At 40.6% G+C, this 15,976-nt stretch overlaps 1 protein-coding gene across 1 annotated transcript in view; it reads right to left on the bottom strand.

Annotated features, from left to right (window-relative positions):
• The window catches only part of KCNAB1 (potassium voltage-gated channel subfamily A regulatory beta subunit 1), a 380,466-nt gene that overhangs the window by 256,776 nt on the left and 107,714 nt on the right, over nucleotides 1-15,976 (bottom strand). The window lies entirely within an intron of this gene.

Below are 15,976 nucleotides of genomic sequence, written 5' to 3'. Positions count from 1 at the left end.
ACTGTCCCTCTCCTCAAGGAACTGGCAATGTGTGGGAAGGACAAGGCACTCAGTCTTAAAGGGGCTAATTAACAAGTCAGAGGTGCATCGGTGCTCCAATGAGGGGTTCAGACACTAAATGTGCTAGTGTTAAGCAGGAGAGGAATTGCAAAAGGCTAGAGAAGGTTCTTGGATTCATTCCCCACATTTCTATGGAGTCCCTAACAGATACTGGCTCCATTTGTTGCTGGGCTACAAAGTTGGCTTAGGCAAAGGCTGGACCTCAAGGAGCTCAAAGTATGCCCAGGCAGCCCTCATCAAGGAGTAGGACTTCACCTGAAGCGTGTATCTGATGAACAGGAGAGGGGAGAGGTCGTCTTCCCAGGGGTTGGCAAGTGTGGGGAGAACACACTTTCTGGCTGTAGCTCTGTGTTTAAAAAAAAAAAGCAGATCTGACCACTTCTTTCCAGCTAAATTAGGTCATAGGAATGAAAAATTTTCAGTAGAATATGAGCTTATTTTGGATTCTACTCCAGAGATGAATCTCAACATTTTCTAACCTGCATTCCACATTGTGGAAGCTCATCCTTGACCCTTCATGACCTTCCCACTCTTGATTTTAGAAAATAAGTCTACTACCTACTGTTCAGTGGTTGAGAAATAACTTTCAGAGGGCGGTGAGGGTTGCGGAAAGGGACAAATGAGGCCTTCTTCTTACCCTGGGCTCCCAGGAGGGAGTTCTTGAAGATGTCTGAGTTCCCTGGAATAAACAGCAGTGGGCAGAGAGGAAGCAGATCATTAGAACCTTCATGTTTTCACACGAAGCTGGCTCATCGGAGATGATCAATGTGTATCAAGAAAAGAGTCAAAATAAGAAGAGGAAGAAGTGGGAGGAATCCAAAGGAACAGCTCAGAGAAAGGGAAATAAAGCAGCCTGGTAGGCAAGACAGAGCGTGGTGATCACCACAGGCCCAGGGGGTCCGGAGCTTCCCTGGGCACTGGCTGAGGGGAAAGGCGACTAGGGGCTGACCTAAGAGTCCTGCCAATTTCACAGGGGTGGGGAAGCAGAGGGGGGCGTGGAAATCAGCACACTGTTAGCCAATATGGCTTTCAGGCTTCTCTGAAAGCATAACCCGAACCAGACTGGGGATGCAGTTAACAGAACAAAACATGCGAGGCAGAGCACCTCTGAGTCACCGTTCTATCCCCCACAGGACCAAGCAGAGTGCCTTATACAGAGCAGGCCCTCACTGTATGAATAATTGAGAGAAGGAGACAGGAAGCAAAGGAAAGGAGGAGGGAGGGAGGAAGGGAGATGTATGGGAAGATGCCAGATTCTTGGATAAACTGGATTCCTTAAAACGAAGAAAAAAGACAAGAAAAGAAAATCCTGCACAGTCTAGTTTTCACCCAGGCTGCTGCTTTCAAAGGAGCAAGTCATTGTCCCACATTCACATCTGCACTTCTCGTGTACTGACAAGGGTCTGCCTTCAGCCCGGCTCTAAAAGAACGGAAGAATGGACCAGAGGCAGGCTTGACAGAGCAAGCCCCTTTCGTGCGGCCTGCCGTGGGCCTTTTCTGATCGGACGCCGCACAGGCTCTGACAGCCTGCTGGAAGCTCGGGGACTCGCTCAGCTGCGCTCACCCTTCCCAGCATCAATGGAGCGACAGTCCTCAGGTGTCCGGGAATCGATTCATGGTTGGCTCATGCCCAATAAATTTGTGCTAACAGGCTACATGCTAATTAAGGTGGGAAATTAGATAGGAATCCTGTTATTGTCATACAGTAAGACTTGGAAGAGTTATTATTATTTCAGATTCAAGTGAGACCCACAGATGATGTATCAGTGAAGATGGAGATATAAATGTAGACAGAGATGTAGTAATGGGTGGAATTTTGTCCCCCACCCCCACCCCGATTCACATGTTGAGGTCCTTAGTCTCAGTAAGTACCTCAGAATGTGACTGGATTACGTGTATTACAGAAATACAGGGAGACGGGGGTTAAAGAGGTAATTGAGGTAAAAGGAGGTCATTAAAGCAGGCCCTAATCAATAGGACTGGGGTCTTTATAAGAAGAGGAGAGGAGGATGCTGGTACACATGGAAGGAAGATCCTGTGAAGACATAGGGGGAGGACAGCCATCTGCAAGCCAAGGAGAGAGGCTGCAAGAAAAATGGACCCTATGATTCCCCTCCCCGACCTTCGACTTCCAGTCCCCAGAGTCATGAGAATATAAATGCCTATTGTTTCAGCCCCTCAATCTATAGTATTTCATCATGGCAGCAGTCCTCACACACCAGCACAGGTACAGATACTGTTCTTTATTTTAATACGTATCTTCTGGAACACTCTAAAGAAGGTGCTCCTGGAAGTCTTCATGAGACCACGGTGGTATCATTATTGTGCCCCTTCTACATCCTGAGCTGGTGTTAGAAATGTGCAGCAAAGAAGACCTCCAAATAGAACTCCTTTGTTCCTTTCCACAGTCGTAGAAGCCTCTATGTGCTAAGGGTGGCGGTTTTCAAGGTGTTTCTAGTACTTTCCCTTATTCGTTTTTGTTTGTTTTTAATTTATTTGAGAGAGAGTGTGTGTGTGCACACACAGGGGGAGAGGAAGAGAGAGAATCCCAAGCAGACTCCCTGCTGAGCACAGAGCCCAACACCGGGCTGGACCCCGCGACCTGGAGATCATGACCTGAGCCAAAATCAGGAGGCAGACACCTAAATGACTCAGCCACTTGGGCACCCCTCCCTCGTTCTTAGTGATCTCATTCTGCCAGTTTTTCCTTGCAAGGGCTTGCTCTATCCTGGGCCTTGTATAACCAGCAACCTCAGACCCATCAGGAGGTGGTGGCCAGAGGCCTGCTGTAGCCAGCAAAGGCCTGGGTTCCAAACCCAGTTCTGTCCCCTTCCTGTGACCTCGGGTGTCATTATAAATCTCCATGCTGCTGTTCTCAGCTGACCGACAAGAGGGATGCCTGTAGATTCAGCAGGGTGCATTCACAGAGAGCTGTGGAGGTTACGAGATGAGATCGCAGAGTGCTGAACTGTCACTTACTCTGCAGTTTCACCTGGGTCTCAACTGGTCTCAATTCATTACCTGATATTTGGAATTCCTTGGCATTAACGTCAAAGGATCATTGAGTCGCAGTGACAGAACTGGTTAGAAACAGAGCACAGGCTACTGAACCCGCACCCTATCTTCTCATGCTCATTGTAGAATCTTCATGGCAATGCAGAAGGACTGTGGAGTGCCTTGTTAGCGGGAGCTGGGGATAAACCCCGCCTCTGCCATGCCCCTTCCTTCCTGCGCACCACAGAGCAGGACTCTCACCCTCCCTGTGCCTCGGCAGCCTCCCCAAAATGGCGCAAGAAGGTGCCTCTCTGGATGGTTGTAGGAATTGCAGAGTAGGCACTTTGTAACTGCTAAATCTCCATCTCAGTTTATTAAAAGCAGGGCAGTTAGGAAGTCAGTTTTTCCAACAGGCTCTACCAGGGGACCTCAGCTAACAGTGCTAAGACTTACACTGCATTTCCTGTATCCTAGGAACTCTCAGCAACACTCTCTATATATTATTAACTCATTTAATCTGCACACAATCCCATGGGGAGGTAGTATGTTTTGACACCTACAGAGATGATGAAACATGAGACACAGAGAAGTGAAATAACTTGCCCAAGGTAACACAGAACTGGGGTTTACTTGAGGTGAGCCCGCCTCCAAGACCTGTTCACAATCCCTTTGCACACCGCTCCTCACTACAAGAACCTTGTAGGAGAAGGGCATTCAACAGTGCCATTTCATGAATATCATTTTTAAAAGCCTTATTTTTATTATGAGGGAGAGGGGAAATTCAACATTAAAAGTCTCGATATTTCAGACAATTAAATCATCCGTGCTAGGTAGCTTTGAGGGATTCTTTCCATCAACCTTTTAAAATATTTCATAATACTTTATTCTTCTTGCTCAAGAAAACATGTTTTTCCAAATTACCTGGCACATGTCTGACTAACTCAATTTCCTACAAGTCAAGTCAAAACCAATGCTTTGTGCTGAGTCCACTTGGTATTTATGGCTTCTTTGCCATTGGAAATCAGAGCCAGCGGGGGCCAGGAAACATTCAATTATGCAGCCAGGCAAAACCAGATTCATTCAAAACAGAAAAGAATCTGCTACTATCTGAAGAATTTTAAACATGCAAGTGTACAGATGGCAATCCACTTTATGTGCTTATTATTATTTGCAGTTAAAAGAGAAATTGTTAAGATGAGAGTTTGCTATTTATCAGAAATTCTTAACATCTGGGTTTGGAGAAAAATTTATTATATTCTGACAAATTGAACCAGCCATCAAAGTAACAATGGGCCTACATTTGCATGGGCACAGGTCTTGGAATAACAGAGAAAGTAAAATTGAGAGGCCAAATTGGAAATATTTGAGCTCTGCTGAATAGAAGAAAATTCCAGATAGAGACGCTTCTGCTTCCCTGGAGGGAGTTTCACCAGAGAACCCCTACTAGGAAACTCTGAGGACAAACTCAAGACAAATTTTTTCACACCACTGGCCACATGTCCGAAATGAAAACATAATTAGGACAGTTAAGCTTTTCAATTAACACTTGAACTATACCCATAGCCACTGATAAGATATTTCCTTAATTAGAAACTTGTGACAAATCAGATATATCAACAAGATATCCCTAATTATCCTTCACTCTATATGTTCAACACAAGGTGTCATAACTATAGGAAGCAGATATAGAAAAACGGGAAATTCACAATTCAGATTATTTTGCTCAGGCCTCTTCATGGTACATAAATTCTCAGAAACTCACCTAGAACCCGGACATAAAACTGGGGGGAAATGGGGACATGTGGTCAGTTTATTTATTTATCCTTACAAATGTCATTAATTCCTCTTCACTTAGTAACCACTGGTATGATTTCTGCCATTGCCTTATAATAGAACAGGTTGGTCAGAAATATTTGTCAGTCTAAGATATCGTTAAGCTTAAGATGCATTATTACTTTGTATACCACTAAAATAAAAACTATGGTCAATTGTTAGGACACAATGATTTTTTTTATCCCTTAAACTTTTTTATTTTAAAAGAGTCGTTTGACTTAGTTGGACTTCTGTGCCCAAAATTTCACTCTTGTATATGCATGAAACGAAAAATATAAGAGAAATCAGTTAAGGTATTCCCCAAATGTATTCACATTCAGAATTTGATGCTTCTGGATATTTTACTCAGGCATCAACATCCACATCTTTCCACACAGTCATTCTGTGTGTTGGTAACATGGTAATTTTTCAGACACATACTCCTCAGAACCTGAATAGCCAAAACAATCTTAAGAAAGAAAAAATTTGTTAGTATCACAATTTCAGATTTTAAGATATACTACAAAGCTATAATAATCCAAACAGTGTGGTACTGGCATAAAAAAATAGACATAGAGGTCAATGGAATAGAATGAAGTCCAGGAGTAAACCCATGCTTATATGGTCAACCAATCTGTGAAAAACAAGGCAAAAATATGCAATGGGAAAAAGGTTTCTTTGACAAGCGGTGCTGGGAAAACTAGATAGCTACATGCAAAAGAAGGAAACTAAGCCATTTTCTTTCACCATATTCAAAAAATACTCAAAATGGGTTAAAAACCTAAGCTTGAGACCTGAAGTCATAAGGTTCCCAAGGGAAAGCATGGACAATCTCTTGGACATTGGCTTTGGTTATATCTTTATGGATAGGTCTCCTGAGGCAAGGGAAATAAGAGCAAAATTAAACTGTTGGGACTATACCAAAATAAAAAGCTTCTATACAGCAAAGGAAACCACCAACAGAACAAAAGACAACCTACTGAATGAGAGAAGATATTTACAAATAACATATCCAATAAAGGGTTAGTACCCAGAATATATAATGAACTTATACAACTCAACACACACACACACACACACACACACACACACACCACCCTAAATAATCCAATTAAAAATGGGCAGAGGACTTTAATAGACATTTTCCAGAGAAGACATGAAGATGACCAAGAGACATACGAAAAGATGCTCAACATCACTCATCATCAGGGAAATGCAAATTAAAGCCACAATGAAATCACTTTACACCTGTGAGAACTGCAAAAATAAAAAACACAAGAAATAACAAGTGTTGGTGAGGATGTGGAGAAAAACAAAACACTCGTGCACTTACAAATTGGTGTAGCTACTGTGGACAATGTCTAGAGATTCCTCAGAAAACTTACAAATTGAATTACCATATGATCCAGTAATTCCACTACTAGGTATTTATCCAAAAAAATGAAAACAAGAATTTCCAAAGATATGTGCACCCCAATGTTTATTGCAGCACTATTTACAATAGTGAAGATATGGAACCAACCCAAATGTCCACTGACTGATAAATGGATAAAGAGGTGGTATACATAAAAACTGGAATATTATTTAGCCATTAAAAGGAATTAAACCTTGCCATTTGCAACAATATGGATGGACCTAGAGAGTATAATACTAAGTGAAATAAGTCAGAGAAAGACAAATATTACTTCATGTCACTTAAATGTGGAATTTTAAAAAAATGAACAAATGAAAAAGAGGGGGGAAAAGCAGACTCTTAAATACAGAGAGCTAGTAGTTGTCAGAGGGGAGATGGGTGAAATAAAGGGGATTTAGAGTACACTTATCTTGAAGAGCACTAAGAAGGGAATAGAACTGTGGAATCATGAAACTAATAACACTGTATATTAATTATACCTAAATCAATGCACACACACACACACACACACACACTCACTCAACTACTGTCTCTGGGATTTTTTTCTCCCAAGTTGTTGACCCCCACTCTGAAAGTTGTGATGCACACTCACAGGCACTGACGGCCACATCATGACAGTCACCTAGCCAGTGCAATGGGAGATCATGTCACAATTTCACCAAAGAAATCCCATGTGCTGCAGAGAATTGGTGAACTATAATTATTTCTAAGATAGTATATTTCAAACTCTTATTTCACGGCCATTTAAACTGAAAATATTATAGGAAGGAAGGGGAAATTTTTCAGCACCAGGCATTGTGTCAAAAGCTTCTCTAGTCACTATCTTATTCCAGAGGAAAGGGAGAAAAGAATCTGCCCTCATTAAACTTCTAAATTAATTGGACTTACAGAACCATTCATCTTCACCCTTGCAAAATTAAATCTAAATCACACTTCAGAAGGGCTTTCCACATAAGGTCACCCTTACCCAATGGGGCTGAGAAAAATAAGCAACCTGAAGGTCTTTCTAAACATACATTAATGGGTTAAAACTTCCTTGTTTCAGTTCAAATGTGCTGGTCTTCTTAGGGTAAGAAAGCTATTGTCATTCTACCTCATATCTAATGTATCTTTATAAAAGATGTGTGCTCTCACTTCTTTGTTCCATTCATTTTCAAAACGGAGGTGTTGTAAAGAGCAGATCTTAGATCCTATGAGATTCCTTCTCATTTAAGTGCTTCCTTTTGACAGATTGCTGAAAATTACTGTAGGCTTTCATCACATTTAAAAATAAAACTCATCTGGGGGTTATAAGGATCAAGCTCTCACTCTGTACTCTCTCAAGTACTATATTGTCTGAAGTTTTTACGATGCACATGATGCACACGTGTTACTCTTGCAAATAAAATACATTTAAAATTTTTTTCTACCATAACAGTATCACCACATCATTTAAAAATAAAGATGGATACATGAAAGCATGAAGGAAAAAGTCACATTAATTCAGACTTCCAATTTTTAACATTTTTGTCAATATCTGCTTGGTTTGCACATTTTTATTTTCCATGCATAGTTGCATGGTTGTTGTTATTAATGTTGCTGCTATTGTTTCAATTATGTGAAATTACCTCATGCTGTCATTTTGGATTTGTTCCATGGTCTTTTCATTTTCTTACATTATCTGCCCATAGGTCAATTCTCTGTCATCATTATGCATTGATCACCTGTCAATAGGTGTCTTTCATTGTCCAGTTGGTAACTTCTATATCCTGATGAAGCAAAGAGATGAAGGACTCAGCTCCCCACCTTACTCCACCCACCCCCCCAGTAGAGCTCCCTTCCTGGCTGGGGAGTGTGCAGAAATTCATGGACTGCTAGCCACGTATCCTCTACAACAGAATGAGTGATCTAGCGGATACACACTCTAGAAGAAGAGATCCTGGAGGCCAGGGCCTTTAAAGAGACTATGGTAGTGTCGGAAAAGATTTGGGCATTAAGGACAGAGAAGAACCCAGGCAAGGAACGAAAGTAGGTGAGGGACGCTACGTGGGCAGAGGAAATATTTCTTAGCAAAGATGGGGAGATTGAGGGGCCTCTTAGGGAACAATGAGCAAAGCACTCTGGACGGAACCTTATTTGAAAAAAGGATTTATGTGAGAAATGATGCAAATCAAATATGTATAAATTAACCAGAGTCTGCTGAGGACAGCCTGGAACAAAAGTCTCGTGAAGGCTCCTGGCTTAGGGCATTGCAGGGATGCTGAAGGTAGAACGCTTATCAAGGACTCAGCTCTGGGGTTAGGAGTATAAGCAGTGTTTTTGGAAGATCCCTCTGCAAGTCAACAGCATGGTCCAGTAGGAGACTGCTAGAATCAGCCGGCTGTTAAGGTAAACAAATCTTGCTGTCAAAAGAATGGTACATCTTCTTGCCAGTTCTAACAGACTATGGAAAAATGTTCAACAATGCACCATGCACTCAAAAAACAGTTCACAAAATAATACGTACAGTATGAGCCTATTTTGACAGAAGCAAAAATTATCCACCTCTGCAGAGAAATCAAAGAATATACCCAATTTGGCATATTTAAGATACCCAAATATGATCAGTAGTTACTTACACATGCTGGAAGTATGGGTGATGTTTTATTTCCCTAATTTTGATAGCATATTATTTTTTGCTGTAGTATATATTACTTTTTTATTATGGAGCAAAAAAGAAAAGTGAAATCCAGAGAAAAAGAAATGATGCTTGAAGCCATCAGGAACGTATACTTATCATGGGCAGAAGACAAGAACCTTTTCTTTTTTATTTCACAGCACCCAGTACTGTGAGATAAATGGTACTAAGCTGACTCAGTTTATGGGTTTTTTTTTTGTTGGTTGTTGTTTTTAAGAGAGAGCACCAGTAGGCAGAGAGGCAGGTAGAGAGAGGGGGGAAAGCAGGCTCTCCATTAAGCAGAGAGCCCAATGCGGGGCTCGATCTCAGGACCCTGAGATCACGACCTGAGCTGAAGGCAGAGGCTTAACCCACTGAGCCACCCAGGCGCCCTTCAGTTTATGTTTTAACAAGTATCCAGGACATGATCATTAAGCTATGTTAACTGATATGGAAAGAAATTTATTAAATCACTGTAATGCTATAGATCTGATATGGATTCCTGTTAGGGAGACAGGTGAGGAGTGGTCTGATCCCCTAAGGACATCATAACGGAAATTTTGGGGGGCACCTGGGTGGTTCAGTGGGTTAAGTGTCTGCCTTTGGCTCAGGTCATGACCTCAGGGTCCTAGGATCGAGCCCCTCATCAGGCTCTCTGCTCAGCAGGGAGCCTGTGTCAAGTAAATAAATAAAATCTTAAAAAAGGGGGGGTAATTTTTGGCAATAACTACAAATTCTACCAACCTAATCCTGATTGATCCTCCTTAGAGTTGACCTCTAGGGAAGGGAAGAGAACCTATGTAGGTTCATAGTTAATCAAATTAAGTGAGCTGAGCCTCTTAGAGGACAAGGGCAGGTCTCAATCTCTCAGACAGCCATGTAGGCAGGTGCTTTATTAATTCCCATTGGCCGTGTAAGTGAATTTATACCAAGCTCTGGGATAATGCCAGAACTGAGTGGAAATATACCTATACAGAAATCAAACCACTCTGCTGAAATTTTGGAGATCTCTCTAATAATTGGGACTGGTCCCCAGTATATAGTATGAGTCCTTTGCCCCCCCTCCTACTTGTTTTTTACATAGTTCTATGGCGATAAAATAGAGAAGGAAGGAATAGCGCAATATGGTACTTGTATAGATGTTAGGAAGTATTGACAAAGGAATAGGAATGAGGAGGGGACTAAGAAAGAAAAGAATTTTAGCCAAAAGCAAACGTAGGGCAAGATTTGAAGAGACACAAAGCTTGAGCTTAATCTGCTTGCTAACTGAATTCCCTGGGGAGGTGTTTAGTCAGTTTTGGGAAAAGATCAGTGTCTTAGTTTCCTTGGGCTGCTGTCAAAGACTATCACAAATGTGGTGACTTAAGACAACAGAAATGTATTCTCACAATTCTGGAGGCCAGAACTCTGAAATCAAGGTGTGAGAAGGGCTGTGCTCCCTACAAAGGCTCTAGGAGGCAATTTAGTTCTTGTTTCTTTCAGCTTCTGGTGGCTCATCAGTGTACTTTGTGACTTTAGCCCTCCAATCTCTGACTCCACCTTCAAATGGCCTTCTCCTCCGTATGTGTTTGTCTTCTCTTCTGTCTCCTATAAGGACACTTATCACTGGACTTTGGGCCCATCTAGGTTGATCTCATCTCAAGATTTTTATTACAACTGCAAAGATCCTTTTTCCAAATAAGGTCACATTCACGGGTTTTAGGGATTAGGACATGAACATATTGGTGGGGGTAGGGTTTACTATTCAGCCAACCAGTGTCAGTTTAGGGAAGGTATGTGTTAAATGGGAGGGGGATGGGGAAAAAATGGAGAGAAGCAGCAGCAGAATCAGACTTGTTTCTGTCCTGAAAAGAGAGTAAAATGGAAGATACAACAAAACAGTCCAAGACTAAATGGAGATGAAAACTCATTCAGAGTACAAAACTCCCATCTGAAGGAGGTTTCTGTGATAGGGTGAAAACAAAGAGAAACAAGAAGAATCCTCATAGGCCAAATAAGGGCAGGTGGGCCTTCCCATGCCCTAGAGATAACAGTACTGGATCAGGTATACAGAGACCACACGTGAAAGGATCCACATTAAAGGATCATCAGTGACCAAACCACAGAGCTGCTCTGGGAGAAGCATTGGCCCAGAGGTGGAAAGAGAATGGTACATGGACTACTTGGGAGGTAGAAATACCAAAGACACAGCACAATAGAAGCTAGGCGGCATGCAAGCTATGGAGGAGACAGCAAAGCATTGATAAAACCATCATTGGTTGGTTATTAATTTTATCATTTTTCTGATCAAGAGTACCCCCAGGTTTTTTTAATGAATGCCTTTCTGTTTGGTAAAAGCTTGAGCTGTCACGTCAGCAGAGGTAGATATTAGAATCTGGCAGTCATAGCATCACGTAGTGCAGGACTATAGCAGCTCAAGAATCAGCTGGATCTCGAGTTCCAGACTCAGTGTGAGAACAGAAGATTCGAATCATGGGACTTATGATGATGACAAGGAACAGGGAAGAACACTAAATCTAAAAGGACTAGGCACTTCTTATTTAAAAAGAAGCTTGGAATCCAGATGATAGAAGACAGTAGTCAAGGATCAGTTCAGCAGAGTGGCCACTGAGGTCAAAGTGGCCAGTGTCTAAAATGGAAGCATAATTCTGAAAAGTATTAAACCAAAATACTTTTTATACTCCATAAATCAAGATTGTAAGAACTTATTACTAATGAAGATTTATGAGAAATGAAAGTACTTTGGTTTAATATTAAAAGACATTAATACTATATAAATCAATTTTAAACACTGTCGAGTTTATAAAATGTAAAGATGTATATGTATATAATAATACTTATAGTACTAGTATATAGTATATAATAATACATAATGTATGTACATATGTGTATATATATGTATGTATGTATATATGGTATAGCACAAGGGGGGATGAATGGAGCATAGAACTATAGTGGAGCAAAATTTCTACATTTTAAGAGAATTAATTTTATTCTGAAGTAGATTGTGATAAGTATATAATATAATCATTAGAGAAAACAACTCAAATAGTTTCTCAAATCAACAAAGGAATAAAAATATTTAACAGACAAGAAGGTAATCAGCCAAAAAGTAAAAGTTGACTAAAACTACTAAATAAATTCAGCACAGTCACAGAATATAAGATCAATATGCAAAAATCAATTTTATTTTTATACTAGCAACGAACAATCCAAAATTAGTAAAACAATTTTTTTTTTTTTGCAAAATTGAAGAAAAGAAAATACTTAGAAATAAACTGAAGAAATCCAGGTCTTCCAAACTAAATTATCACAAAATATTACTGGGAAATTAAAGAAGATCTAAATAATGTGAATGGTCACAGATTGGAATAGTTAGAATTGTTGAGATGGCATTTCTCCCCAAATGGATTTAGAAATTCAATATACGCTATCAAAATTCAGCAGGATTTTGTAAAACTTGACAAGCTGATTCCAAAATTTATATGGAAATGCAATAAACTTAAATAGCCAAAATAATTTTGAAAAGAGCTATATTAGGTGACTTAAACTATGTGATTTCAAAACTTTCTACAAAGCTATATTAACCAAGAGAGTGTGGTATTAGCAAAGGGTAGGTATACAGATTAATGAAGAGAATGGAGACTTCAGAAGTAAGCCCTTACATTTGTGGACAATCAACTTTCAGCAATGGCACCCGACACAATTCAATTGGAAATGATGTTGTTTTCAAAAAATGTTGCTAGTATAATAATAGACTATCTCCACGCAGAAAAACAAGAAAGACCATACACCCTATCCCACATCCTACACAAATATCAACTAAAAATGGATCATAGACTTACATTTAAGAGTTAAGACTCTAGGGGCGCTTGGGTGGCTCAGTCGTCAGGCATCTGCCTTCGGCTCTGGTCGTGATCCCAGGGTCCTGGGATTGAGCCCCACATCGGGCTCTCTGCTCAGTGTGAAGCCTGCTTCTTCCTCTCCCACTCCCCCTGCTTGTGTTCCCTTTCTGGCTGTCTCTCTCTGTCAAATAAATAAATAAAATCTTAAAAAAAAAAAAAAAAAGGAGTTAAGACTCTAAACCGCCTAGGAGAAAAGAGGAGAAATCCTCATGAACTTAGGTTTGGAAAAGATAGATAGGACACCAAAAGTACAAGCCATAAAAGAAAAACAATGATAAATTGGACTTCCCAAAAATAAAAAACCATTCCACTTAAGAACAGATCATATGACAAGACATGGACTAGTTTAAAAATTCTGCAAATCATATCCATGGTAAAGAACTTGTATCCAGAATATATAAAGATGACGAATGTAAATAAATACAAAGATATATAACCAGCTAAAAAATGGATGAAAGATTTTAATAGATATTTCACCAATGAAATATGAGAGATACATGAATGGCTAACAAGCACATAAAAAGAAGTTCAACCTCATTAGTCATTAAGGGAATACACAAAACACCACGATAAGACCTGCACACCCACTAAAAATGCTGTAATTTTTAAAAAATTTAACCAACAGTTAGTGATGATGTGGAGAAATGCAAACTGAAACACTCATGCACTGCTGGTGAGTGTGTCAGATTTTCCACTATGGAAAATAGTTTGATAGTTTCTTTAAAAGTTAAGCACAGGGGCACCTGGGTGGCTCAGTGGGTTAAAGCCTCTGCCTTTGGCTCAGGTCATGATCCCAGGGTCCTGAGATCGAGCCCCTCTCTCTCTGCCTGCCTGTCTGCCTACTTGTGATCTCTGTCTGTCAAATAAATAAATAAAATCTTTAAAAAAAAAAAAGTTAAGCACAAATTTGCCATATGACCAAGGAATTCCACTTTTAGGTATGAAAACATATGACTACATAAAGACATGTACATGAATGTTCATAACATTATTGATAACAACCAAACCCAGAAACTTATCCAAATGTCCATCAAATGGTAAGTGGATAAACACACTGTTTTATTTATAGAATCCTATTCAGCAATTAAGCAGATGAACGTGAATCAGCCTCAAAAACATCACATGGAGTAAAAGAAGCTAGACAAAAATGCTGTAAATTACATAATTCTGTGATGAGGACAGGTCTAGAAAGGCACATTTATGGAGAGAAAACAGATCAGAGGTTACCTGGGTTTAGGAGTGAGAATAGGGATTAATTGCAAATAGGCACAAAAGCGGTTTTTTGTGTGTGTGTGTTATAGGAATGCTCTATAGATTTACTAAAATCATTGAATTCCATATTATTTTGGGTGAATATTATGGTGTATAAATTATACCTGATAAATTTGTTCAGACAAAAAAAAAAACAAAGTGTCATGCTATGATGTAGAATAAACACAATACTGGTGGTTAAAAACAAGCAAAAACATTACTTTGTTATTTTTAAGCACCCGATTTCCCTTTCCAATCAGAAGCAAAGAGTGGAGGTCAGAACATAGAATTTATGACAAGCCTTAGCAGAAAGAGGTCAGAGGTCTGGGAAGTCTGAGAGGAGTTGCAAGACAGGCTCAGAAAGAATAGTGGGTTTAGTTGCTGTGGGATTCTCCAGAAACGTCTGCTCCATCTGTCACAGGGCTGATGTGCTAGAATCCCTAACCAGGTTGAGGGAGAGTCCAAGGGCATCCCAAACAAGTTCCACATTGAGCACACTGTGGATCTGGGATAACATGGAGGCATGACAGAGCAGCAATGGCCAGGGGTGGTACCAGAGGCAGCCTTGTGGAGTCACATCATGGAGTGAGACAACAGTGCAGCCAAGGATCATCGGGGTCTCCACAGCACATGGGAGGTCACAGGGCACAGACTGGATACTGAGGCAGTGCAAGGTTTGCAAGCAGAGATAGTGTCCCCAAAGCCCAGGCAGGAAAGCTTTGAGACACAGCTGGTAGGCAAGGGACAACTTGGAGGAGAGTAGTAAGAACCTGGTGAATGGCACAAAGACCACCTCTAATAAGAAGCTGTAATTTTGAAATTACTAAATAGTGATCCAAACTCCTCTTCGGGAAATGGATAAGTTACCTTGAAATGGCAAGTTATAGGCTCTCTCCTTCTTTTCGTGGGACTAGGGACCTTAGAACCAGATGAGAACAGCCAATAAAAATTCCTTTTTCTGTCCACTGATGGACATTTGCAAGATGTAAAAGGCTCCCATTAGCTGAAGGTCTAAGGCTGTGACCTTTGACTTTAAGCTTCCCAGGATGACCTGCTGGAAAGCACAACCTTTGTCGCCCAGCAGCCAGCCTTCCAGGTTTAAAGAGGCCTCACCATATCGGATTAGGAAGTCTCTTTGCCTCTCTTGGGGCAGGTAGCTCAGGTCTTGTGGGGGCCTGAGCTGATGGACCAGCTGCCTAGAGATAAAAGCTGGAGCGCTATCTTCTTGTCACTGGAATCTTCTCACTTTGAGCCTCAGTCAGAACCCCTAGCTACAGGAGGCCCTGCCAGGGTACTGAAAGGATCTGATTCTCCAACAAGCACAATGAGTCACTAGATCCCAAGAGCGCCCTTGGGTGTATATCCCAGGTGCTTCTAGGCTCATTTGCAGATCAATTAACCATTTGTAACTCTTTAAGTGGCATTTAAAAGTGAGATATCATTAAACAAAACCAATTGGAAGCAACCTCATTCTATTTCCCTGCTAGTCAGATTTGGCCTGTCCATATAAACCAGGGTCTTGTCCACATCCAGAAGCGGACCTGCTGTTCTACACAGCTAACATCATTATGTAGGCCCGGGGCTCACTCATTCAACAGCACGGCATATTATTTATAGCAATACGGCTGTTATAAAAGCTTTCATGTGGGGGAAGGGGAGAAGGGATATTTGGATTCCTATTGTTTTTGGTTTGGGGCTTGTTTCTTTTAATGGAGTAGGAGTGAGTTATTTAATGTTACAGGTAGGTTCAATGAGAAAATACATCCCTTTCAGGAAATGATTTTAATTTCCCTGTAATCATTCTTAATTGTTCACTATCTTCTGAAATTCAAAAGACTGTCATGTGGAGAAGAGAAGCCATTTGGAAATGTTGTTACATTAGGACGGAAACAGGACCAAAAAGAA

The sequence above is a fragment of the Mustela putorius genome, unplaced genomic scaffold (genome assembly GCF_011764305.1).
Source record: "Mustela putorius furo isolate JIRA1106 unplaced genomic scaffold, ASM1176430v1.1 tig00003834_pilon_pilon_pilon, whole genome shotgun sequence".
Taxonomy (NCBI): Eukaryota; Metazoa; Chordata; class Mammalia; order Carnivora; family Mustelidae; genus Mustela; species Mustela putorius.
This window is presented reverse-complemented; position numbering and strand designations above follow the sequence as displayed.